General features: G+C 41.7%; 1 protein-coding gene across 8 annotated transcripts in view; it reads left to right on the forward strand.

Annotated features, from left to right (window-relative positions):
• Positions 1–8276: 8276 nt before the first annotated feature.
• fam49bb (family with sequence similarity 49 member Bb) overlaps positions 8277–25689 on the forward strand; it is a 212746-nt gene continuing 195333 nt past the window's right edge. For 2 of the 8 annotated variants that reach the window (XM_069920523.1, XM_069920517.1), the window contains exon 1: positions 8281–8363. The gene's annotated coding sequence lies outside the window, so the exon portion shown is untranslated. Of the gene's footprint in view, positions 8413–25689 lie in introns of all 8 variants that reach the window. The other 6 variants (XM_069920522.1, XM_069920515.1, XM_069920521.1 and 3 more) reach the window with 4 other exon arrangements.

The following is a 25689-nucleotide window of genomic DNA, read 5'->3' on the forward strand; positions in this document are numbered from 1 at the left end:
CAGCAAGGAACACCTCTGCAATGCCCCTATGAAGGTTCATTCAAGGTGTTGCAGTGTGACAGTGTCATTTTCACCCTGGACATTGGCGGGCGGCAGGACATGTTTACCACTGACCACTTCAAGGCAGTGCACTTGGACTCAGGCCAGCCTGCCCCGGCTCCCCAGGTCAGACACAGAGGCCGCCTGCCTAAAGACAATACTGTAAATTGCTCAAAGGGTGGCAGCGATTCTGGGGGGGGGGGAAATGGGTGGGATAGTGTAGCAGGCTGAGTGACTTGACAGTTAGATGGGCTGAATTACCACCTTAGTTGGTTGAGACAAGATGGCGTGGGCCCCCTTCCCCTCTCAAGTGAAGCCTACATTTGGCATTGCCTGGGAGATGTCACCACTTCCTGGTTGTGCTTCTGACTCCGCAACGTGCTGATGTCACTCCCTTAGATAAGTGTGCCCCAGACAGGAAGTGGGTCGTCCCCTTAAAGCAATGTGAGAGATTCAAATGAAGTTCATTTACTAGTTCACCCTTGTGTCATGCAGACGTGCTTCATTTCAGTAGCACTGCCGTGAGAAGCCATTACAAGACCAAAATTAAATCTTTCTAATATTGCAAAGAAATATTCCCATTCAACTATATAAAAGGCTTTTTCAGCAACTAAAGAGATAACATAGTCTGACAAATAAACGGAAGGGCATTATACTAAACATATAATTTACTAAACATATAATATTCAATAAATGGTGAATATTAAGATGTAAATAACAGTTTTTAATAAAACCCATCTGGTCCTCAAAAATAATAAATGTACCCGACTGCTACAAAGAAACACATACAGACGACTACAGAGATTTTGGATTCTGTCAGGTTCTACTTTCCACGAGGATATTGTCGAGGTAGACAAAAGTGAAGTCCAGGTCTCAACCCACTGCATCCATCAGTCACTGGAATGTCTGTGCCACATTTTTGAGCCCGAATAGCATCCCCAGGAACTTGAACAGCCCAAATGGAGTGATGATGGACATCTTAGGGATGTCATCAGGATGCCCCGCGATCTGGTGATATCCTCGTACGAGGAGTCACCACGTGGTCTCCAGACCCCAGTTGCTTTAGGCACCATGTGCAGGGGCAAGGCCCATGGGCTGTCTGACTGATGAACAACACCCAACTTCTCAAGCTTGTGGAAATCCTCCTTGGCCCTCAGAGCTTCTCTGGGGGAAGTTGTCTCACCCATCCATGGAGAGGTGGGCCCTTGGCCAGGATGTGATGTCTGATGCCATGTTGAGGCATCTCTGCTGTGAACTGAGGGGAAAGGATTGCCGGGAATCCTGCTAGCACCTTGGAGAACTCATCCTCTAAGCTTGTGCATTTCAGGAAACCTAGCGCCCCTCAGTGCGATGGTCTGGTAGGTCTCAGTGTGGATGAGTTGCTTACCCTTAAGGTCCACTAGGAGGCTGTGGGCTCGCAGCAAATCTGCTCCGAGGAGTGGTTGATCCATTGCGGCCAGCATGAACTCCCATAAGAAGTGACTGCCCCCGAATTGCAGCTCGGCCCCATGAGTGCCATAGGTCCATATACTGCTGTTGTTGGCAGCCCTCAATGTGGGTCCTGCTAGCCTGCACCTAGTGTCCAACCCTGTCGGGTTATCACGCTGACATCTGCTTCTGTATACACCAGGAAGTGTCTGTTGGACAGACGGTCCCAGACATATTGGAGGCTCTCTTGGTGGCCAGCTGTCATGGCCAACAGTGATGGCTGGCCTTGTAATTTCCCTGGAACTTGCAGGGGGACTGGCATCAGTGGGCCTTGGTGCCCTATCTCCGGTGGTGATAGCACCAACTGTCGCTGGACTCTCTCTTGCATCTCATCTGCTGTTCCTTGCTTATGATTGCTCTGGTCTGATTGTGGGACTTCTTTACGAGTCCCACGGTAGCCGAGCACATCTGTTTCTGTTTCCACAGAATGTCTGCCTGTGCCGTAGCTTTCCAGGGGTCAGTGAAATCCGCATCCGCCAGGAGCAGTTCGATGTCTTCAGGCATCTGTTCCAGGAACACCTGCTCAAACATGATGCCAGGCTGCTCATCTCCCAGGAGGGCCAGCATCTCGTTGATGAGTGCCGACGGGATCTGTCTCTAAGCCCATCCGGATGGAGCAAACGTGCTCCTCGCTCTCGCCGTGAGATTCCGAACATCTCAGTTAATAGCTATTTGAAGGCAGTGTAAGATGGTGGCCTGTGGATAAATTTGGCCACTCTGTCTGCAGTCTGCGGATTCAGGGCGCTGACCACTTGGAATCTGGAAAATTCCCGAATCTGGAAAATAAAAGAGTCAGAAAATACTAAACGTAAATAGGGTACCAGTAAGTGGGAAAAGGTTTTATAGAACTCAACAGGAAAGCCATCGGGGCCAGGTGCTGTGCCAGATTGTAACAATTTAATAACCATTGTTAGCTCTTCAGTGAAATAGGTTTTTCTAACTGCAATTGTGCATCTAAAGAAAGAGTGGGTATTGTCAAACTGTCCAGAAATTTTGTCATAGATGTTCCATCAATTGGAAAGTCAGATTTATAAATATTGGAATAATACTGTCTAAATGTATCATTAATTTCTCCATGGTCAATGGTGATATTACCATATGTTTAGAGGCTAAGCTTTTTAGCTGATTTGCCAAGAGTTTACTCAGCTTATCACTGTGAAAGTAAATTTGACTCTTGGTTTTCAAAAGCTGTGTTTTCATAGGATAATTCAAAGCAAGTCATACTCAAACCGTTTGTTAAATATTTCAGGTTTCGAAGTAAAGGCATATTGTTGGTCTAAAAGCTTTATTTGATTGGTGAGTGCAATCCTTTTTGTCATTTTCACCATATAAAAGATAATTTGTCCTCTAATATAAGCCTTAAAAGAATCCCAGACAGTTAAGCTAGAAAACTTCAAAAAGGAATTGTTCTCAAAACAAAATACAATCTATTCCTTCATAAATTTCAAAAAATCTGGCATTAGAGACATTTAAGAGACTCTTAGCTCTATGCTCCAACCCTTCAGGTGGAACCAGCAGAAAAGGACAAGTTCTACACTGATCTGCGCAACCTCATCCAATGCACCCCTACAGCCGACAAGGTTGTCATCCTTGGCGACTTCAACGCTCGCGTCGGCAAAGACTCAGAAACCTGGCCAGGAATCCTTGGCAAGCATGGTGTCGGCAAGTGCAATGACAACGGGTGCCTCCTGATGGAACTCTGCGCAGAACAGCGGCTTGTCATTACTAACACCCTTTTCCAGCAGAGAGACAGCCTGAAGACTACCTGGATGCATCCCCGATCCAAACATTGGCACCTCCTGGACTACGTTCTGGTGCGAGGAAAAGACAAACGAGATGTGCTTCACACCAGGGTCATGCCCAGCGCGGAATGCCACACTGACCACCGGCTTGTTCGCTGCAAGCTCAACCTTCACTTCAAGCCAAAGTTCAAGAACAGTGGAGCCCCCAGAAAAGGTTCAATGTTGGAAACTTGCAATCAGACGTAGTGAAAGGAAACTTCCAGGCAAACCTCCAAGCAAAGCTCGAGGATGCAAACTGCCTCACGGACACGTCTCCTGAAACCCTCTGGAATCAGCTGAAAACGGCCATACTGCAATCCACTGAAGAGGAACTGGGCTTCTCCTCCAGGAAAAACAAGGACTGGTTTGACGAAAACAACCAGGAAATCTAGGAGCTGCTGGCAAAGAAGTGCTCTGCCCACCAGGCTCACCTTGCAAAGCCTTCCTGGCCAGAGAAAAAACAAGCCTTCCATCTCGCATGCACCCATCTTCAGCGCAAACTTCGGGAAATCCAAAATGAGTGGTGGACTAGCCTCGCCAAACGAACCCAGCTTAGCGCCGACATTGGCAACTTCAGGGGTTTTTATGAGACACTAAAGGCTGTGTACGGCCCCTCACCCCAAGTCCAAAGCCCTCTGCGCAGCTCAGACGGCGAAGTCCTCCTCAGCGACAAGATCTCCATCCTCAATCGATGGTCAGAACACTCCCAATCCCTTTTCAGTGCCAACCGCTCAGTCCCAGAATCCTCCTTGCTCCAGCTCCCTCAACAACCCTTGAGTCTAGAGCTGGATGAGGTCCATACCCAGGAAGAGACATATAAGGCAATTGAACAACTGAAAAGTGGCAAAGCAGCAGATATGGATGGAATCCCCCCAGAGGTTTGGAAGGCTGGCGGCAAAGCTCTGATATCGCCTCCAACTGTGCATCTTGGCGCCTCACAGTTCGGCGGGCTGCAACCTCCTTTGAAGCACTGACAAAAGACAAAGGAGGAAAAACCCAACACCCAACCCCAACCAACCAATTTTCCCTTGCAACCGCTGCAACCGTGCCTGCCTGTCCCGCATCGGACTTGTCAGTCACCAACAAGCCTGCAGCAGACATGGACATACCCCTCCATAAATCTTTGTCCGCGAAGCCAAGCCAAAGAAAGAAGAACACAGGCATATGGAAAAAAGAAAAATAGAGGGCTATGGGGTTATTTTTATTTGGTAGGAATATAAGGATTGGTACAACATCGAGGGCTGAAGGGCCTGTACTGTGTTCCATGTTTTATGTGAAGGATTGTGGGGGATTGTAGCTTAATTGAGGAATTTGGGTGGCATGAGCTTGTGGTCGGGAAGGGCTTGTTCCCTTGCTGTATGCTGTATGTCTAAACTAAATTAAAAGATTAAATGAGACTGGAAACCAGTTGATAGCCAGGATGTAATAACTTCCATTCGAAGGCATTGAGGGAGGAGATGGTGGATTCATTCATTATCATCCTCCAAATTTCCTTGGATTCCAGAACAATTCACACAGATTGAAAAGTAGCAAATGTAACTCGTGGGTTCAAGAGGGAAAGGAGAGAACAAAATGGGGAACTGTAGAACAGTTAACCTGACATCAGTCATAGGGAAAATATTAGAACCTGCTCTTTTCCCTCCACTTGGCACTCCCTCAAGATGATTTGTAGGTTTTGAGGGGACTCATGAGACCAGTGAAGGTAGAGCAGACTCTTCCACAGGCCAAGTGTCTGGGTTTGTGAAGTAGTTCCATCATTTAATGAAGGTCTATTTGAGCTCATGATACACAGGTTTTGAGGTTCTCTTGCTGCACTACATGTTGGCTGACTTGCTTGGATAGTATGCCAAACAAAGTTTTTTACTCTATCTCAGTATATGTGATGGTAATCAATTCAACTGAAGGGTCCATTCGAGGCTCCTGACCCAAAACATTGCTTGACCATTTCTTTCCATGGGTGTTACCTGATCCATCGAATCTTTACTGAACCTTACCAGAATGGCGGCACTGCCAGAGCTGCTGTAACAGCAGTGCTGCTGCTGTTGTGGACCTGGAAGAGCAGAGAATGGAGACACAGCACTGCTCCAAAGGCTTCAACCACCCAGTCCTAATGCCAGCGGCTCCTTACGTGCATTAAATGGCACATTAGACGAGCTGATGGTGTTTTAAAACTAAAATCCTGCAACCATGCGTCTGTGCTCAGCAGTGACCAAAAGGGGTTGCAAACACCTGGAGCAGCAGAACACAGGAGAACACTCCACTGTTGAGAAGGAGAAGCAGTAGAGATGACTCTTCAAGGTGTCCACAGTGGTAGACCAGCGAAGGGCTCAGTGGCTGAAGGACCAAGGCAGGCTGTGGGCAATGTGGTCAGAGTTCTTGCCAGGCTTGCTGGAGAATGGCTCAAGGGGATCAGGTATTGGAACTAGGGTTCAAGAGGGTGTTGAGGGAAAGAAGGTCCTCCTAAGGGCCTTGGGCACTGAAGGCTTCCTGATCTTGTTAGAGGTTTGAATCTAGAGTTCAGGTTGCCGGTGACTATGCTGCGGCAGAGGCTGCGGGAGCGCTAGAGTTGAATCCATGGACATTCGATGACTCTTATGAGAATCACTTTTGCTTCTCTTTCTCTCTTACTCTCTGTTAGGGGCACTAGGCGACACTAATGGTGACTCTTTGTCTGCCTTACAGTGTACTCAGCCCGCTCCTGTTCATACTACTGACCCACGATTGCATCTTCAGATCCAGCTCCAACAGTCATCAAGTTTGTCAATGACATAACAGTCGTCGGCCTCATCAGCAACGATGATGAGTCGCATTACAGAGAAGAGGCGGAAAATCTTATGAAATGGTGTGAGAGCAACAACCTGAGTGTCAACGTGGACAAGGTGAAAGAGATAATCGTGGACTTCAGGAGCGACCACCCTCCACTACACATCAACAACTCTGTAGTAGAGTGGAAAACACCAAGTTCTTTAACGCGTGACTTATCTTGGACACTCAACATCTCCTCATTTGTGAAGAAAAAGTGTCTGCACTTTTTGAGAAGACGGAAGCGGGCAAGGCTACCAGCCACCATTATGTCTACCTTCTACAGGAGCTCTATCGAGAGTGTCCTGGCTGGCTGCATCACAGTGTGGTATGGTTGAAGTGGAGAAATGGATCAGTGGTCAATCCACAGGACAAATGTGGCAGAGAGGATCACTGAAGTCTCCCCCCCCCCACCCCAATGAAATCATCTACCAAGATCATTGTCTGAAGAGAGGTCACAAAATCAGTGAGGACCCCTTCCACCCTGCACACAGCACCTTTCAGCTGCTCCTGTTGGGGAAGATGTACGGGAGTATCAGAGCCAGCCCCACCAGGCTGAGGAACAGCTTCTTTCCACGGGCAGAGAGAACGCTGGGAATTGCTCACACTAACCCTCCGAGATTCCCATTTGTACAAAGTAACATTTATTTATTTTTATAGATAGAAATACTTGTTCTGCATTTGGATTGTTGTCTGTATGTGTGTTTTGTCTTTGTGTTTTGACTGAGGACCAGGAAACACAGTTCTGTTGGTTTGTTCTTATGCATCCAGATGACAATAAACTTGACTTGACCTGAGAAGGTAATTCTGTGTAATATTACATGGCAATCTTGAACCTTGAGCCATTCCATTTTCTCATTGTTGGCTTAATTCAATGACTCGAAGGCTGCTTCTCTACTTTGAAGCTACATTGTTTAGGGGATTTTTGATCGTTACACGTTTTCCTCAAAGGCTTGGCGGGGGGTGGGGGGGGGGGTGTTCAGTGTCAAACGTAGCCTCTGTGCGGGTGGAGGGGAAGGTTTAGCACTTTCATTGCAGGTTGAGAGATGTGAACAGGAAGCGAAATTGCATCATCTTCTGCGGCAGTGGAATGAACATTTACTCAATGCCTTTAGACCCTTCGTGGCGCAATTGGTTTGCGAGCTTTCGGATGCAATTTCAGGAACTAACGCTGTCCACCCGCACCAAGTTCCAACACCGCCCTTCTGACACAGCCCCACTTTCGTGCCCAGAGGTGAACGCGACCCTGCCTCTCCATCTCGCCCAGGCACAACCACCTTTTTCCTCTTGAGCCCAAAGCATTCCCCCCCCCCAAAAAAAACCTCAAGATTGCTGTATTTTTTCTTCCAGTCTCTCCTGTTCTCGGAATGGGAACTGGTAATGATCTCTGGCAATGCAAGCTCGTTATTTCGCTAAAAAAAAAAATCATGTTCCCCTTTTTCAGAGCGACGTGATTGTGAAAGCTCGTCTAGATTCGAGCTCTCATGTTTTTGGGCTGCGCTTAATTCTTTCTGAAAATTCACCTCCTCCCTCCTTTTTTTTCCCCTCTCCTCTCTCTCCTTTCCTTCTCCCTCCCTCTCCCCCTCTCCCTTCCTCCCTCTCCCTTCCCCCTCCCTCCCCTCTCTCACCCCCTCCCTCTCTCTCTCCCCCTCCCCCCCCCTCCCCTCCCCCTCCCCCCCTCCCCCTCCCCTCCCCCTCTCCTCCCCTCTCACCCCCTCCCCTCTCTCTCTCCCCCTCCCCCCCTCCCCCTCCACCTCCTCCCCCCCCTCCCCTCCCCCCTCTCTCTCCCCCCCTCCCCCTCCCCCCTCTCTCTCCCCCCCTCACCCCCTCTCCCCCCACTCTCTCCCCCCCTCCCCCCCTCTCCCCCCCTCTCCCCCCCCTCTCCCTCCCCCCCTCTCTCCCCCCCCTCTCTCCCCCCCTCTCTCTCCCCCCCTCTCTCTCCCCCCCTCTCTCCCCCTCTCCCCTCCCCCCCCTCCCGGGACGACGACAGTGGGCACCCTTGTTTATCAGGCAGACCACGAAGCGACTGATGCACGGACCGAGCGCATGAGAAAGAAAGCCTCCCTCGCCCACTGGTTCCCATGTCTAGTCATTCCGAGTCCCAGCTGGTGTTACAAACCTGAAGCAAATGACGCGCAATTGACCAACCCGGAAGTAGCAGTTCTTGCACTTTCAGCCCGAACTGCCTTCACTTGCAGATTGCTTCCCGTTTTCACAAACTGCACGCATTTTTCATTCTCTCCTGCCTGCAAGGTAACAGTGTGGACGTTTCTCTCTCCATCCCTCCCAACGACGAGAACAGGTTCAGTTTTGCCTTTGGTCATTGTGCTTTATCAGAATGTGAAGCTGACTCGAGATGGAAATATCCGCACCTGGAGGGGAAATTCAATTCGAGCTCTGCAGGCGGGCGTGAAAGAAGGGGGGGGGGGGGGGGGGGGGGATGGAGGAGAGGAGGAGGGGGTGGGGAGAGAGGAGAGGAGGGGGGAAGATTTATTTTATATTATATATTAAATTCTTCATTTAGCTTTAAAAGCAATGCAAGGTCTGACAGTTCGTATTAATGGTAAACGCCCCCGACGTGTTTTCGAATGATTCTGACTGTGGTTGGTAGTCACCTGGATTTCAGTGAATAAACCTTCAGGCACGAAAGGTTGGAGAAGGATAGAGCAGTTGCACATCAGGACATTTCCTCTTGGTCCAAAAGCCCGCCGTCAAAGAAGAATGATTTTGGGGCGCTGTTCTCTCTTTGCCATCAAGCCAGCCAGCTTTGCAATATTTGGAGCAATTGTTTAATGTACAAAATGGAGAGGTGAATGTTTTCTTGTGCAGTATGGGGGAGTTTTGGCTGCAGCCACCTTCCATTTTGTGTCCCTTAATGCTTTTGCATGCTCTGTTGGTGTTTGGCGGATGCACAGTTTGGATTTTTTAAATCTATTTTCAGAGTTGGTTTGAATTTAGATTCCGACTTTCTGGTCCTTGTGACTTATGACAAAACAATGTGGTTTTTTTGGTTGCTGTCTGCAAAACTGAACATGTCATCGAAGCAGAATCTTTATTCCTTTAAATCTATGTCAGACTAGTACATGCACTGTTCTGAAGTCGGCTTTTGATTGGGTTCAAGAGCAAACTTGCTGGAACCTGCAGAGTTCTTGGTTGGCTTGACCAAAAAGCGTACAAGCTTACAGCAGAGAGTGCTCTAAATCATCTTTCAGAACTTTCCATGAGCAGACCAGAGATAATCTTGATGGGATCCTCTGTCTGGGAATAATACTGGGATATCTTGTGTACTATTCTATCCTGTGACATTGTTCACAGGAAGTACGGATGCAGTCAGCCATGTTCTCTGAAATGTCACTGTTAAGGTATGATGGAATGTAAGTTTGATATTAACACGAACAGATTAAATAGATGGATCCCAAATTGTTTCTTTCTGTGCTGTGGGTTGAAGTAAAGCATGGATTTTAACATCAGCTGTGCCATTCCCACAGTGAATATATTTGATCAGGCCCTGGGAACTTATCCACCTTTATGTATAACTAGATTGTAGCAGCAACTCTTGTAAGTGGCATCCTTATTGTTCCTTAATTTCTTAGCTTCTGCAATTATCTCCATGATAAATGGGGGTTAAAAATATTCATTTCCAACCAGGAGACCAGCAGGAGATTGCAGATTCTGGTATTTGAAGCGAAACAGAACTTGGCTGGTCGAGTAACATCAGTGGAAGAGAATGTTCAATGTTGCAGGCTGAAACCTTTCATCAGGATGTCCCGATGAAGAGTTTCGGCTCAAAACATCGACCATTCTTTTCCTCCCACTGATGCTGCTTGACCCGCGGAGTTCTTCCAACAGCTTGAATATGGCATCATTTAAGTCCTCACCATTTCCAGTGGCTCCACACAAAAAAAAAACGATGTCAATATTGAAGGAGCCCTGTCATTAATTACCCTTTTACGCTTAATACACTTATAGAATCTTTATCCTTTACTTATCTACAAAAGATATTTCATATCATTTTTTTGCCCTCTTGAATCCCCCCTCCCGTGTATTTCTACATCCCTTTGTACTCAAAGATTTTGCGTAATCCTAGTAGCCTGTACCTGACGTATCTTTTTTTTGTACGAGAGGCTCAATATCCCTCGTCGTTTGGGATTTCATACTCTCAGCATTGCCTTTCACTCCAACAGGAATGTGTTGGTTCTGAACTCTCCCTATCTCGTATCCCTATGACATAATCAGCTACGAAACCAAATCTGGTGCAGAAAGTGATGGCAAAGTTTCACTCCCTGATAAACTCGATGCCTTCTATGCCCGATTTGACCATGAGAACAAGAAAAAAACACCCCTCCGCACCTCCACTTCCCCTGATGATCCCTTCCTGTCCATATCTGAGGATGACGTGCGCACTGCCCTCAGGAGGGTAAATCCGAGGAAAGCATCCGGGTCAGATAATTCACCTATCATAGTAACAAGGTGTATGGTGGATGCCATCTCACAGGTTCTACACAAAGCCCTGGAATTCCTGGATAGCAAAATACATACATCAGGATGCTGTTTTTGACTACCATTCGGCATTTGACACCTCAAAACTGATCAAACTCCAAGACCTGGGACTCAACCCCTCATTGTGTAATTGGATCAAGGATTTCCTCACCTCCAGACCACTACCAGTGAGGATTGGGATGAACATTTCCTCAACAATCTCCATCAGTACCAGAGCACCACAGGGCTGCGTTGTTAGTCCCCTGCTCCACTCCTCTACTCGTTTTACACCTACGTCTGTGTGTCTCGGTACGACAACAACGCCATCTACAAATTCGCTGAAGATACCACAGTTGTGGGTTGTATAAAAAGAGGCGATGAGTCAGGCATATGAGAGGGAGATTGAAATTTGGCTGCGCGGTGCACCAACAACAACCTTGCACTCAATGCCACCCAAACCAAAGAGCTGGTTGACTTCAAGAAGGTAAAACCAGATGTGTATGATCCAATGATCAATAGGGGATCAGAGGTGGAGAGAGTGAGCAAATTTAAGTTTTTGGGAATCATTCTCTCAGAGAATATTTCCTGGAACACACCACTGACATCATGAAGAAAGCACATCAGCACCTCTACTTCCTCAGGAGTTTGCAGAGGTTTGGTATGACACCAGAAATCCTGTCAAGTTTCTCAATAGGTATGGTGGAAAGGGTGCTAACTGGCAGCATCACAGTCTAGTATGGGAACACCAATGTCCCGGAACATGAAGTCCAGCAAAAGGTAGTGGAAACAGCCCAGGACATCATAGGCCAAACCCTCCCCACTATTGAAAACATCTACACGGAACAGGTGCCGTCGAAGAGCCGCACCAATCATCAGGGACCCACACCACCCAGCACACGCTCTGTTCTCGCTGCTGGCATCAGTGCCACAAGACATGCACCACCAGGTTCAGGAACAGCTGCTACCCCTCCACCATCAGACTCCTCAACAACAAACTCAATCAGGGACTTGTTTAAGGACTCTTACTTGTGCCCTTTATTATTATTTTTTCAACTCTCTGTATTGCACAGTCAGTTTGTTTACTTTTATTGGTTTACATATGCACATTGTGTGTACATTTTTTTGCACTACCAAAAACTGGTAATTTTGCCTGGATCACAGGAAAAAGAATCCCAGGGTTGTATGTGATGTCATGTACTGTGTGTACTCCGACATCTCGTATTTAAAAATCTCCCACTTGGTAGCTGTCCCTTTACCTGCAATCAACCTGTGCAAGCTCCTGTCTAATGTCACCAAAATTAACCTTGCTCCAATGTAGGACTTTAACATGTGGACCAGTCCGAGCTTTATGCCATAACTATTTTAGAACTAATGTCTTGAGTCAAGAGCAATTTAAAGTATTAGGAGTTGATCAGTTATTCAGATGAGTTGTTTGTTGATTGACATGCAGTATGGTTTTTAAAAAATGTTAAATTCATGAGAATCTATTTGCACTGCAGGCATGTTACTTGCTGATATCAGAAAATTGATTGTTTTCCTATTTAATTTTTTATCTTTAATTCCAATGCCAATTCCTTGTTCTATGTCCCTAAGCTGTCCTTGTTCCTTTAACAATTAACCTTTTTAAATAAATTTAAAATTTAGACATACAGCATGGTAACAGTCCATGCCACCAATTAACCTACACCCCTGCTACGTTTCGAATGGTGGGAAGAAACTGGAAACCCACTCAGATACAGGGAGTATGTACTGTTATAAGCCCAGAGGACCCCCAAAACCCAGCAGCAATAGAAATTCATCAAGACAAATGGTTACTTAAACAAAAGTTGCTTTTAATTATCTTTAAACGTGTAAATAGAATCAAACTTTAACTTATCACTATTAACTTACTTAACCTAACTTAACCCCCTTCTAATTCTAAGAGCACATGTATGTAATGTTTGTGTAAGTTCAGAAAAGTTCTTTGGTTCACAGTCCAATCTCACTTCTCATTCCTCCAAGATTACTGGTTGCAGGCAATTCTTATACTGTGCACAGTATTTAACATTTATGAAGTTCACCAGGCTTTGGTGCTTGAAAGGTAAATGGTTACCGCTCAGGAAGGTTCTTGTTGGTTTTCAGAGGGAGATTCAGCCCACATCAGCCCCTGAACAGAAAATATATTGCAAAATAAAAATAGAAAATCTGTTAAATATTATGGATAGATAAAACTGGACATCATTTTTTTCCCCCCAGAAGATTTGCTTCTTGAAAAAACAATTGGGGATTATGGTAGACAACTTCAAGCTGAAAACAAAGTTAATTTCTGATTTGCTGTATCATGTAGGAAGTTGGAGTTAATCACATAATGTCCCTCTGAGCAAGCTCTCAGGTTGATTGCACATGTTGCACAACATATGTGAGGAGCCCAGGTAGGGTGGACAGTTCCAAATGTCCAAAATGGAGGACATGCGGACATTAGTCCATCTAAGCTGTGAGCGCACAATAGAAATTGTGTACACATGCAGACATGTATGCTTGCGCACAAGTACACAGCTTAGAGGGACTGCTGCTTGCAGGGTTAGCGTCAGAAAACTATCGGGGGGGGGGCAGAGGCTTACCTGTCATGATCCTTCGTGTGCGGCTGTCACACTTTCCCCTCATCTTAGACTGCTTTGATTAATAGGTCTTTGCAATAACTGTAATAATGTTTATGTGGTTGCAATTAAAAATGCAGTTAACAACTTTGTAAGCCACCTCTTTCCAGCAGGTCTTTTGCAGCTTTGAGATATTTGGAAGCTGCTTTTGCTCTTTTGGAAAGAAACTCTCTGGACAAGTGAGCAGACTTTCCAGCTAGTTTTACAAGACAGCAGGAGACTTGAGATGTAATAATCCATTCAATCAGTTCCACGTTTCTATTTAGTAAACATAGAGAAAGAATCACAGGATTATGGTCTGTAAGACTCGATCCAAATGTCTGACTAAATGGCTGCAAATTGTGCATGTGCCAGCGGGCATGCACGCAAGAAGAAGCATGGCCACGCATGCCACATTTAACAGGTAAGTGCCCTTTCTGCCCCTTAATTTGTCCACCATTTCAGGGTGTAGGGCCTACACTGTATTGAGCCTACACCCCCAAATGGAGGACAAATGAATGTCCAGCTTGAGGTAGCACCAGACAGAGGATCCAGGGCTCAAAAGCCGGACTGTCCTGCCTAAAACTGGAATTTTATAACTGAAGTAGAGCTCATTGACTTTCTTAATAAGTGCAGTCATGCTGTGTCTTTGAGCCTTAAGTGTATACTCACCACAAGTATAACAGAATGTATCACAGCTGTTGCAACATTTTTGTTATATTGAATCTTCTGAAGATAATAAATGTTATTTTTTTGTAACTTCACTATGCCATTGCCTGAAGAACGTGCATCAACACGCGTTCAATCTATATCAATGTAATGCACAGGACCTGTATTTGTGAGCTGCTTTTATAGCCTGTCTGCATCTCTCCTGACTGAGCATACCCAGGCCTAAGACAACATTTGCATAGCACCTACACTGAGTGCATGCCCAGCCATGCTTGGATTGACCAAAACAGCTTGCTTTGTGGGCAAAATACTAGTAAAAATATGACAGAAAATCACAAAAATAGGTTATAGCTTAAAAAAAAAGGTATGTGATAGGAAATTTTTAAGGTGATTTTCATGATCAGCAACCAAAAATCAATAAAATACACCCAAAAGTCTTTAGAAAGCAAACTCTTCATTGCCCAGTGTAACCTATCAGGGAACTGGCCAGTTCCAATACAGAGAAAGAGAGTTACTGAGAATTGTTGAATCTCTAATCCTGCAGCATAAAACAGATGGAAGATGAGGATCTGTTCCTCAAGCTTTCCTGTGATCAAATTAAATTCTGAGGCTGTTTAGCATTATTAAGTTTGAGGTGGTGGCTGGGAGTCAACGGTATGGACTGGCTACAGATCATTTCTTTGTTCTTTGCAATGCTAAACTTCAACAACCTCATTTGGCTGTCACTAATTGAACCAATTCATTTTTTGTATCGATAACCTCTTTTCAACATTGGTTCTCTCTCTCCTAGCTTGTCATCCCCTGCGCTCTTAAATAATAGATTTCTTCTATTTCCGAAACTGGATGAATAATTGTAAGTTGGGATCTCGGGATCAGTCAGTGCTATTATTAGTGGTTTGCTAACTAATGAATCTGAAAGCGCCTCTTTTTCTCACCTCTTCCAAAGAATTTAATTTGAAGTTGATGCAATCGACTGAGGCCAACCTCATCACATTCCTTTTGAAAACACACTTAAATGACACTGCCAGGAACTTGCTAAATTATTTGATCTAATTCCTTTTGGATAATCATTCTGAATCTCCACAATATTCTCATATGTTCTCCTACTCCATTAAGAATGACAAATTCTAATTAATTTTTCATTCTTAGTCTTTGGTTAATAAATTTGAAGCTTTTTTGATTAATTGTAAAGCTTTTGTTTGTAACTGATATCTGAAATTGTCCAAAATACTTAAGTTTTGTGGGGAAAAAAAAGTCTAATTTTGTGTCATTTCATCACCTATTCATTAATAACTAGTTTAGGAAAAAAACTCCATACCTGAATATTAACAGTCTCATTAGTTTAACAGTTTTTCTGTTTGAGATTGATAATTCCATTCAAAATGCCTTCCAAATATCCACCTTAATGACTCAAATTTTCTTGGCACTTCATTTTATCATTTCAAAGCTAACTACTCGATTTCTCTTTCCATAATATCCTTGACTTCATTGTTGCAATGCATAATACTGCCTTATCAAACTTTTATTTCTCCAGATTTAATAAAAAGTTGAAGCAAATATTGCTCTATGTCTGCAAAGTTTTTCTCAATCTTCCTCCTTTGCATTTTGAGAGGAATGGAGTTTATGACTCAAACAGAAAAGCTGTGTTAAACTAATAGGATTGGAAGTCGGCTAATATTTAGGTTTCTTTTTAAACCTGAATCACTAATGGGGAAATGAGGCAAAATTAGAATTTTCAAAATTCCCTGTACTTTGGGTAAGATGGTCATGAATCAGTCAATAGTTTGGTTCAGTTCCATTGCCTTGTTCAACCTTCCAGCCATGATTATTTAAACCAGACAAAAAATAGGGGCAGAAGCAAACCATATGTCTCATTACACTTTTTCTGTCAATCATTAAGATTATGACTCATCTCGCCTTTGACCTGAACTCCACTTTGTTGACTGATTCCAATAACCTTTGATCCCCAGCATTTGAAAAATTTGTCTCAGCCTTCAATACATTTAACGATTCTACATTCATTATGCATTTGGTCAGAGGAATGTAAACATTTTTCTGTTGGTCTCTCAAGTGGTTGATCCCTTCTCCTGCAACATTGTAGATTTCCTCCACTCACAAAAGAAAGTATCCTCATAGCACCCAACTTTGTCAAGCCCCCTCACAACTTTTGTCTGGAAATCATCCAATGTAGAATGTTAAATGAGTTAGAAATTAGCAGCAAATTCTTGGGGTTTCTTATGTTTTTAAATGTGACAATATTTTGAATTATGTCTAAAGTGTAAAAGATGCTTAGAGCTTCAGGCCTTGAAATAAAAATGAAGTAAAGGCCAATGCAACAGTGTGGAGAGAAAAAAATAAGTTGTTAAATATTTTTGTTGGAGACCACATTTTCATGTGAAAACGTTCAAGCTTGGTTTGAAAAATCTTTGATGAAAATGTGAAATTAAGTAAGTAGTTTTGATTGGTTCATCTTCCACTTTTGATTAATGTGCCTTTGCAGTGTTGGTTTGGAACCCCTTTGTTTGCGTATGAATTGCACATTCATTGCTGATGAATGATGATGGTCACATGATGAGAAGTGTGCACAGATGCACCATTTTTTTAACCATCTATCGATACGTGTACGGGAAGAAAAAGATGAATTGAAACATTTCTTTGATCCTTAAGAGTCATGGGAGAAAAGTAACTGCCAATTAGACCAGTTCCCTTAATTAACATATTTCCATCATAATATGCCAAGTGGGTTGTTTTTTTTGTTTCCATCCTCTTGTTTTATAGTTTACCTAAATGATTCTGTCATCAGAAACTGGCTTTTTGCTGTATAGGTAGTTTTATTGCATCACAGGTATGATCATTTGTTTTAAACTGATGTGCAAATAAGATTTATTTCCTTGAGGAAAACAAAAACATGAGCTTCAAATGAAGCTTTAAACCAAAACGATCTCTGCAAGAGATGGACTTGTTAACATATTTGAGGGATTGCTTGTTCACCTTGGTGCAGCCTGCTGAGATTGTCTGACAAGGTGGAATGATCTCTGAAACTCATTATTGAGAAATTCAGGGATGGGTGTGTGTGTGTTATACACATATATTGTATATACTCTGCAGAGATCAGCAGATGAATTTTCTTTCTTGTAAAATCAAGAAAAGGCATTTCTATCAAAGTAGTTGTTTACTTGCAAATTGCTAATAGTTTAATTTATATTCAGGTAGGTGGAGCAAGGTATGGGTGTTTAAAAAAAAAACTATTATGGATATTCAAACTCTAGAGCTCCCAATGGTGGCAGAATAATTAATTTTATGAATATATTTAAAAACTAGAATGATGATCTTGGCTAATAATTGGAGATGAAAAATTGAAGTTGACATTGTTTCTGGTTTAGATGCTCCAGCAGCGTGAAATAAAAAAAAAGTTTTAAGAGAAAAGAGGCCCCTCTCTGAAAGAAGAGGGAAGGGGGTGGAGAGCTGGAGGAGAGAGACAGAGGGATAGATAGAGACAGAGGGATAAGGAGAGAGAGATAGAGGGATAGGGAGAGGGAGAGAAACACAGGGAAAGAGTTTAATGGAAACTGGAGGTCAATGTTAATGCCCTCTGGTTGGAGAGTGCCCCGATGGAATGTTAAATCTGGAAAGGAAATATTATGTTATTTTGGGAATATGCCCCCTACGTTGGTTAAAACACGTTATCAAGAATACTGTTGGGAAAAATATCACAGTACAGTAGAGTTTTGAACTATCAAAAACTTTCTCCAGGAAGGCACGAAGGGTGAAGGGAGAGGCAGTGTAAAAAAAAAATAAAAAAAAAAATAATAATAATTTGAAGTGGAGTACTGCTTGATCACAAACAAAACCTAACAAAGCCTCTCAATTTATAATTGAAAATTTCCAACTAAGTATTGAATGGCGAGGAATTTTGGATTTCTTTAACTTTCTCTTTTCTCTATTTGTACTTTATAAAGGATTGCTTGAAAGAACTTGTTCAGAAAAGTCATAAATGCTTCTCACACTTAAGGTTTGAATGTTCATGGAGTGAGATGCAGATGTCAAGCCACTGAGTTTCTGAACAAATTTATATTTCTGACAAAAAGAATGTACAACGTTCCTGAGACGACTAGTTTTGTTGCATAGCAACATGCACACGCTGACTCAACAAGAAGGGATTAAAGATATGGTGGATAAATTTATTTTCAAGTCCATGTGAGACATAAGGCAGCATTCAATTTTACAGGAGATGCTCAATATGTGTATATTTAACAGAATCCAGAATTGCATTTATTTAAACAAAGTTACATCATTTTTATCCATTAGGAATTTATTTTTTATATCTAATATAAATGTGTGCTTTACAATTGCAATTTTGACAGGAATTAACCTGCTTCTTTCCTTTTAAGTTTCCACATAGTGTGAACATTAAGTTCCCTTCATATAGCCTGGAGGTCTGGCCTGAAATAACTTGAAAAATGACCGGTAAAATAAATAGCATATTTTCAACTTAAGGGCATCCCCAAAGTATTTCAAAGGAAATTAGTTAATTCTGAAGTGCATCATTCTTTTTAGGAATCCATAGCAATGTTCAAAGATTCCTTTCATTGTCACAGAATAATACATTAAAAATGTAACATACATTTTTAATATATTATGAGCACTGCCTGGCACCCCTAACAATATGAGAAAGAGAAGAAAAAGAGTCTCTTCACTCTTCAGAGACACTGAGTGTCCGTGATTCACCTCCGGAACTCCCGCAGCCTCTGCAGCCACCTGGACTCAATTTTAAACCATCGACAACCCAAGTTCCAGATCCAAACCTCCAATACAATTAGGAAGCCTTCAGCACCCTCTTGCATCCCGGTTCCCATTCGTTCCAGTAAGCCTGTCTCCAGGAGCCCGAAGTCTGTGTGGGTCCTTCGACTTTATGTCTCCAGCAGCCTGCAGCCTGTGTGGGTCCTTCAGCTGCTGACCCCTCGCTGGTCCGCTGCCGTGGTCCAAATAAACAGCAGTAAGATTAATGATCAATTGAATGACGTTAGCTGAAGGACACATGTTGACCAGTACATGGGCTGATCAGTTTGAATGCCCATATGAGAGGGAATCTTATTTTAATAGCCTACATACTTCTTCACTGGTGTATTGGCTCAGTGATGCACTGATTATTGCCATATATTATATGCTGAAGCTCTGGACCTACGATCCTCTGACACTGAGACGGGTGTGACTGGTAGACTGTTGCTAATAGAATATGTAAAACACAACTCTGTGATTTTTTTTCTTTTGTTTGTTTTATTTTCACTCTTTCCAGAGTGCAACAAGAAAATTAATGTTATTCTATGGATAACAGTAGACCTTGTATAACTGTATACAACTTGACTTGTGAACCTACTGGCCTAGAATGACAAACATGAAAATATTAATTTGAATACTGCTGTTTGTCTAGAAATAGGTCAGTGATTATGAGGGCAGTTCATTCACAGCAGACAAGTGGAGAGTCTATTCAAATTCAGGAGTGCATGAGGATATGCACTTTAAAAGCCCTTTCTTCACATACTACATACTCTGTGTATGTAGCAGGTGAATATTGGGGATGCCAGGGGAGCACAGCGTAAATAACAAAACTTTAAGGAGACTGATCTATGTTGGGTTCCTGGTGTTGGCTGGTCTTCTTGGAATAAAACCAAAGCAGGCTATACAGAAGCTATGAAAGCCTTTGCACAAGTGGCCTTTGGAAAGTGCAGATCACACAAAGGATGTTGGAGGTCTCCTAGTAATGATAGAGTACTCAACCAAAGGTCTTGCGGTAATGGATTGTCAAATGCGGAGGCTGGAGTGAAAATTTTGAACTTCATGGAATTCTAATCAAGTCCCTGATTTTTTCATTTAATGTTTAATTTTCATTGCTATCAGCATGCATAAGCTTTCAAAAGTATTACAGGAAACATCCTCATTTATGAATGCATTGTTTGGTGTTGTTACTGGAGTCTACAAAGACACTGAGGCTGGGAAATAGTCTGAAGTTAACAGCAGTACCACTAAAGAACTGAAGAGGTGTCTCCAATGTCAACTCCACAAAATCATTTAAATTCACTAGCATTGTATGTAATCTGACGTTTGGAGTTCTCTCCCAGCCTATGTCATCTGGATCGATGCTTGAATTACACTTGGTTGACTCTGATTTGGGGGGTATTCGAGAGAGGGAGGGTGATGGCATACCATTTCCAAGCTTGACATCGATTTCCCAAGTGAAGCAGTCTAGTCTGAGACCTGCCATGACAAGTGATAACCAGGGGGGCGTGGCAAGATGGCGGAGAAGACAGACGTGCAATTCCGCCTTTCCCCAGCTAGATTTTTAAATATCCGATTTTAAAATTTATAAAAGTGGTTAAAAGTAGTATTTACAGTTTTTGGAATAGTGGAGGATTGCAATGGCTACTAATGTGAAAAAGTCAAAAGCTCAATTACAGAAGAAATTACCTAATAAAAGTGTTGAAGAATTGAGGCCTACCTATCAAGTTGAATCCACGGAGTCATTGATGGGAGCCCCCAGGCCTCAGAGGACTCCTGCACGGCTAAGTATTATGCCGGCGCCGATCCTGCATCAGCAAGATGGCGCCAGCTCGACGACAAGCTTGGCTGACACTGACTCGCGCGCCCGTGAAGCCAGGTGCACGGGCGATCCGGCTGAGAGAGGAGCCCTCGAGCCCGCGATGTTGCCTAGTGGTCCGGGGGCATGCAGTGTAGCGTGCGGTGCTCCGAGGGTGCGTGAATTACTAGAAAAGGTGTGTGCTGTGGGGGAACCTGAGCGAGGGCAGCCTGACGAGGTCTGTGCGCCATCATTGGGTGTCCAGACCCTCAGCCGCACCGGAAAAGGACCAGTTGTGGTTGAAGAAGGATTTAACTTTACTGGAATGTACACAGGAAGAAGTAGGGGCTGAGACTAGAGAAGGTAGGCCTCAAAGGGAGGTGATGGAATCTGGACTGGATTTTGTGTTTACTGTTTTGGAAGGAATATGTCGAAGCAGATGACTCAAGGATTTTTGGAAGTGAAAACTAAAATGAGTACTATGTGTGAAGAAATGACAAGTATGAAGCAAGATATGACTGTAGTTAAAAGTGATGTTAATAAATGTATAAAATCAGTAGACACTGTACAAGATAATTTCAAAAAAATTCAAGCCGCTTTTCTTGAAAGTAAAAATCAAGTGGAACGTAATGGGAAAAAATGGAAAAAGTGGAGGATTCTTTTGTGGACTGGGGGATTCAGAAAAAGGATTATTGAAGAAGATTGATTCATTGGAAAATCAAAGTCAGAGGAATAATGTAAAAATAGTGGGTCTTCCAGAAGATATAGAAGGTTCCGACCCGATTAAAATTTTAAAGAAATGGATCCCTGAGGTGTTGGGCAAGAAGTTTTTTCCAGAAGGTCTGGAGTTGGATCGAGCACATAGAGCATTAAGGAAGAATCTGTTTCCAGGATGGTCACCACGGGCGGTTTTAATTCGTTGTTTGAAATACCAAGATAGAGAAATGATATTACGACTGGCGGTGCAGAAGACGCGACAAAGTCAAACTCCAATGATAATTCAAAATAATAGAGTATTCTTTTATGCGGACTTGAGTCAAGAAATTATTAGACGACGTTGGGAATTTAATTCAGCTAAAGAAGTTTTGTGGCGGAAGGATTATAAATTTGCTTTTCATTATCCTGCGGTGTTGAAAGTTTTTGATGGAAATTTTCAATCCCAATTTTTTGAAAATGATATGATGCGTTAATTTTTGGTAATTCGTTGCCAGATTTGCGAGGGAATGGTCGATCTTCATCATTGTCCCCTAAAAGAAGGGCAAATGGGAATGGGAAGAATGGGAAGCATGGGAAGCATGGAAAGAATGGAAAGAAAGAAGAACTGACACAAAGTCTTCTTGATAATGAAGAATCTGAACAATAATTGGGGCTGGAATCACTGGGTTGAATATACTTACTATATCTGATTGTGTTTAATTAAACAATGTATATATGTCTGACTAGGGGGGTGGTGGATAGCACTGAAATCTTTGATAGTCATCTGCCGCTAGTGGGCTTTAGCACACCCAGATTTTTAGGGCGTTACTACCTTTGGGTGGTTTTTTTAAGGGTGATTTTTCTTTATTTTTTTCAATTTGACGTTTTATAGGGGAGAGGGTTTACGATTTTAAGGATTTATAAGGAGAGCAATATTTTGTAGTGTGTGAATATATTATTAGTTTGTAGGAATGTCTAATTTGAAATTTGCAACCTTTAATGTTCAGCCGTTGAATAATCCAATTAAGCAGAAGCGAGTATTGGCCTATATATAAAAAAAAAGTTGATATTGCTTTTTTGCCAGAAACACATTTGACTGAAAAAGAACACTTGAAATTGAAGAGAGAGTAGTGCGTTGGTCATGTGTTTTTTTTTCTCCTTTTAATTCTAAGGCAAAAGGCATAGCGATTTTAATTCATAAGAGTTTGCCATTTGAATTAAAATCGTTGGAAGGAAATGCTGGGAGAGTTTTGAGGGTGAACTGTAAAATTTTTGCTGTATCTTGGACTTTGCTTAATGTTTATGCACCTAATATAGATGATGAACGGTTTATTTCAGAAGCTTTTTTGTTGTTAACTCAAGCTAATGAAAATATTCTAGTCGGGGGAGATTTTAATTGCATTTTGGATCCTTTATTGGATAGATCTCCGAAAAGTATGAGGAAATCAAAGATGGCGATACAAATTGGGGCCTTGATGAAAGATTTAAATTTGGATATTTGGAGAAGAGTTAATCCTACGGAGAAAGATTTCTCTTTTTATTCATCTCGACATGATTCATTTTCCAGAATAGATTTTTTTTTTGGTATTGGCACATTTACAGGGTAGAGTATTACAGGCTGAATATAAAAGTAGGGATATATCGGATCATTCTTTATTGCTCTTTTCTTGTTTAACTCGGAAGTGGTAGGTTCGTCTTACAGATGGAGGTTTAATACAATGTTATTGGAAAAAAAACAGAGTTTGTTACTTTTGTTAAAGAACAGATTACTTTATTTTTGGCTGAGAATGTTAATTCTGTGGATAGTCATTTTGTACAATGGGATGCTTTAAAGCTTATTTGAGAGGGCAGATTATTAGTTATACTACGAAAGTTAAGAAACAATATATGGCAGAAAGTTTAGCATTGGAGAAACAAATTGCTGATTTGATGTTATAATACATTACAAACTTATCAATTTGAGCATTTAATTAATCAATTTAAACAGCGTTTTTATGAATTGGGCGAGAGGGCACATAAGGTACTTGCGTGGCAATTAAAAGCTGAACAGGTATTGCGGACTATTAATGCTGTTAAAAAGAATTCAATAGTTACCAACAAATCTCAGGAAATTAATGACCAGTTTTATTCATTCTATCAAAAATTATACACTTCTAAGGGGAAGCAGGACAATGGTTTTATTGAATCTTATTTATCCAAATTAACATTACCGGTATTAGGGGAGGAAGACATTATGGAATTAAAATCTCCGTTTACAGATTTTGAGATTAAGGAAGCTATCCAGGAGATGCCAAATGGAAAGTCACCAGGGGATGATGGATTCTCTGTGGAATTTTATAAAATCTTTTATGAAGATTTATCTTCTGTATTTGGGGATGTATTACAACAAATAATTGAAGAACAGGTGTTACCAAAATCTTGTTCGAGTGCCTTAATTACTGTAATTCCAAAAAAAGATAGAGACCTGTTGAAAGTGTCTTCGTATAGACCTATTTCTTTATTAAATGTAGATTATAAAATTATAGCAAAAGTATTAGCAAATCGGCTTGCTAAGTACTTACCTAAGTTGATACATATTGATCAAACAGGTTTTATTAAGATTAGGAATGCATCAGATAATATTCTTCGGTTGATAACATTGGTCAATGCATATCGAAAGCAGCCCAACCATCCAATGGTGATTGCGCTGGATCTGGTAAAAGCCTTTGATAGGGTTGAATGGGATTTTTTATTTAAGGTGTTAGAAAAGTTTAAATTTGGCCCTATTTTTATTGGTTGGGTTAAAGCTTTATATACAAACCCAATTATCAGGGTGGTGACAAATGGTCAAGTTTCTTTGCCATTTAAATTGACACGTTTGATTCGACAAGGTTGTCCATTGTCATCAGCCTTGTTTGCATTGGCTATTGAACCATTCGCTCAGATGATAAGACAAAATGATAAGATAAGCGGGATGAGGGTTATGGATGATGAATAAAAGATTAATTTATTTGCAGACGATGTGTTGATATATCTGACAGAACCAAAACAGTCGTTGTCACAGTTGCAAGAATGTCTATTGCAATTCGGAGAGCTATCTGGATATAAAGTTAATTGGGATAAGAGTGAAATCTTGCCAGTTGGAGAAGTTGATTATTCAGAATATAAAAAATCATAAAATGGTCAGATAAAATTAAATATTTAGGAGTAATTGTAAATGCTGATTATCAATCTTTATATAAATTAAATTATGTTCCTTTTTTTAAAAAGGATTTAATTAAATGGAAAGATCTTCCGTTAACCTTAATTGGTTGGGTAAATTGTATTAAAATGAATATTTTTCTTCAAATTCAATAATTGTTTCAGTTGATACCATGTTTCCTTTCAAAGAGTTTTTTTTTCAGGATTTAAATAAAGTGGTGAGGGAGTTTTTATGGACAGGTAAATTACCTCGAGTAACATTGTATAAACTTACATGGAAATATGCATTAGGTGGACTTCAGTTACCTCATTTTCAAAATTATTACGAAGCAGCTCAGTTGAAATTTGTTAGTAGATTGATGGACTTGGATCAACCTCCAAGTAGTGCAAGTGGAGATGGCTTGTATTTCTGAAGTTGAGGTACATCAATTTATATTTTGATGGAACATGAATTTGCTGCGGGAATGTAATATGCCTGTATTAAAACATTTATTAAAGGTCTGGACTAAAAGAAGTATGGTTTTAGGATCGAAAGGTAAATTATCAATTTTAATTCCATTATATAATAATCAGCTTATTCCTTTTTCAATGTTTAATAATCATTTAAAGGGTTGGGATTCTAAGGATATAAAGATAATGCAGGATTGTTTTGAGGAAGGAGAGTTTCTTTCTTTTAATCAATTGAGGGAACAATTTGATATATCTGTAAATTTTTTGTTTGTGTACTACCAACTTAGAGCTTTGGTAAAAGTTAATTATGGTAAAGAGATGAATTTACCTGTATTGTCAAAATTTGAATCTTTGATTTCCTCTATACTAAAGAAGGGTTATATTTCAGTTATGTATCAAGTATTACAAGGTAATATGGATAAACTGGACTGGGAGAAATCTAGGCTTAAATGGGAAAATGATTTAATGTATATTTTTCCAGAAGATAATTGGGAGGATGTGTGTTATGATAGTGTAATTAAATTGACGAATGTAAGATATGGAATGATTAATTATAATTTTCTACATCAGTTATATTAGTAAATATTATATCAGTAAATATGCAGACGATACTAAGATAGGCGGAATAGTGGATAATGAAGAAGGTTTTCAAGGATTGCAGAGGGATTTGGGCTGCTTAGAAAAGTGGGCTGAAAAATGGCAGATGGAATTTAATGCTAATAAGTGTGAGGTGCTTCATTTTGGTAAGAAGAATCAGAACAGGACATACGTAGTAAATGGGAGAACATTGATGAATAGAGAAGAGCAGAAAGATTTAGGAGTAACGGTACATCGTTCCCTGAAGGTAGAAACTCACGTGAATAGGGTGGTGAAGAAGGCTTTTAGTATGCTGGACTTTATCAATCATTGCATGGAA

The sequence above is a fragment of the Narcine bancroftii genome, chromosome 2 (assembly GCF_036971445.1).
Source record: "Narcine bancroftii isolate sNarBan1 chromosome 2, sNarBan1.hap1, whole genome shotgun sequence".
Classification (NCBI taxonomy): domain Eukaryota; kingdom Metazoa; phylum Chordata; class Chondrichthyes; order Torpediniformes; family Narcinidae; genus Narcine; species Narcine bancroftii.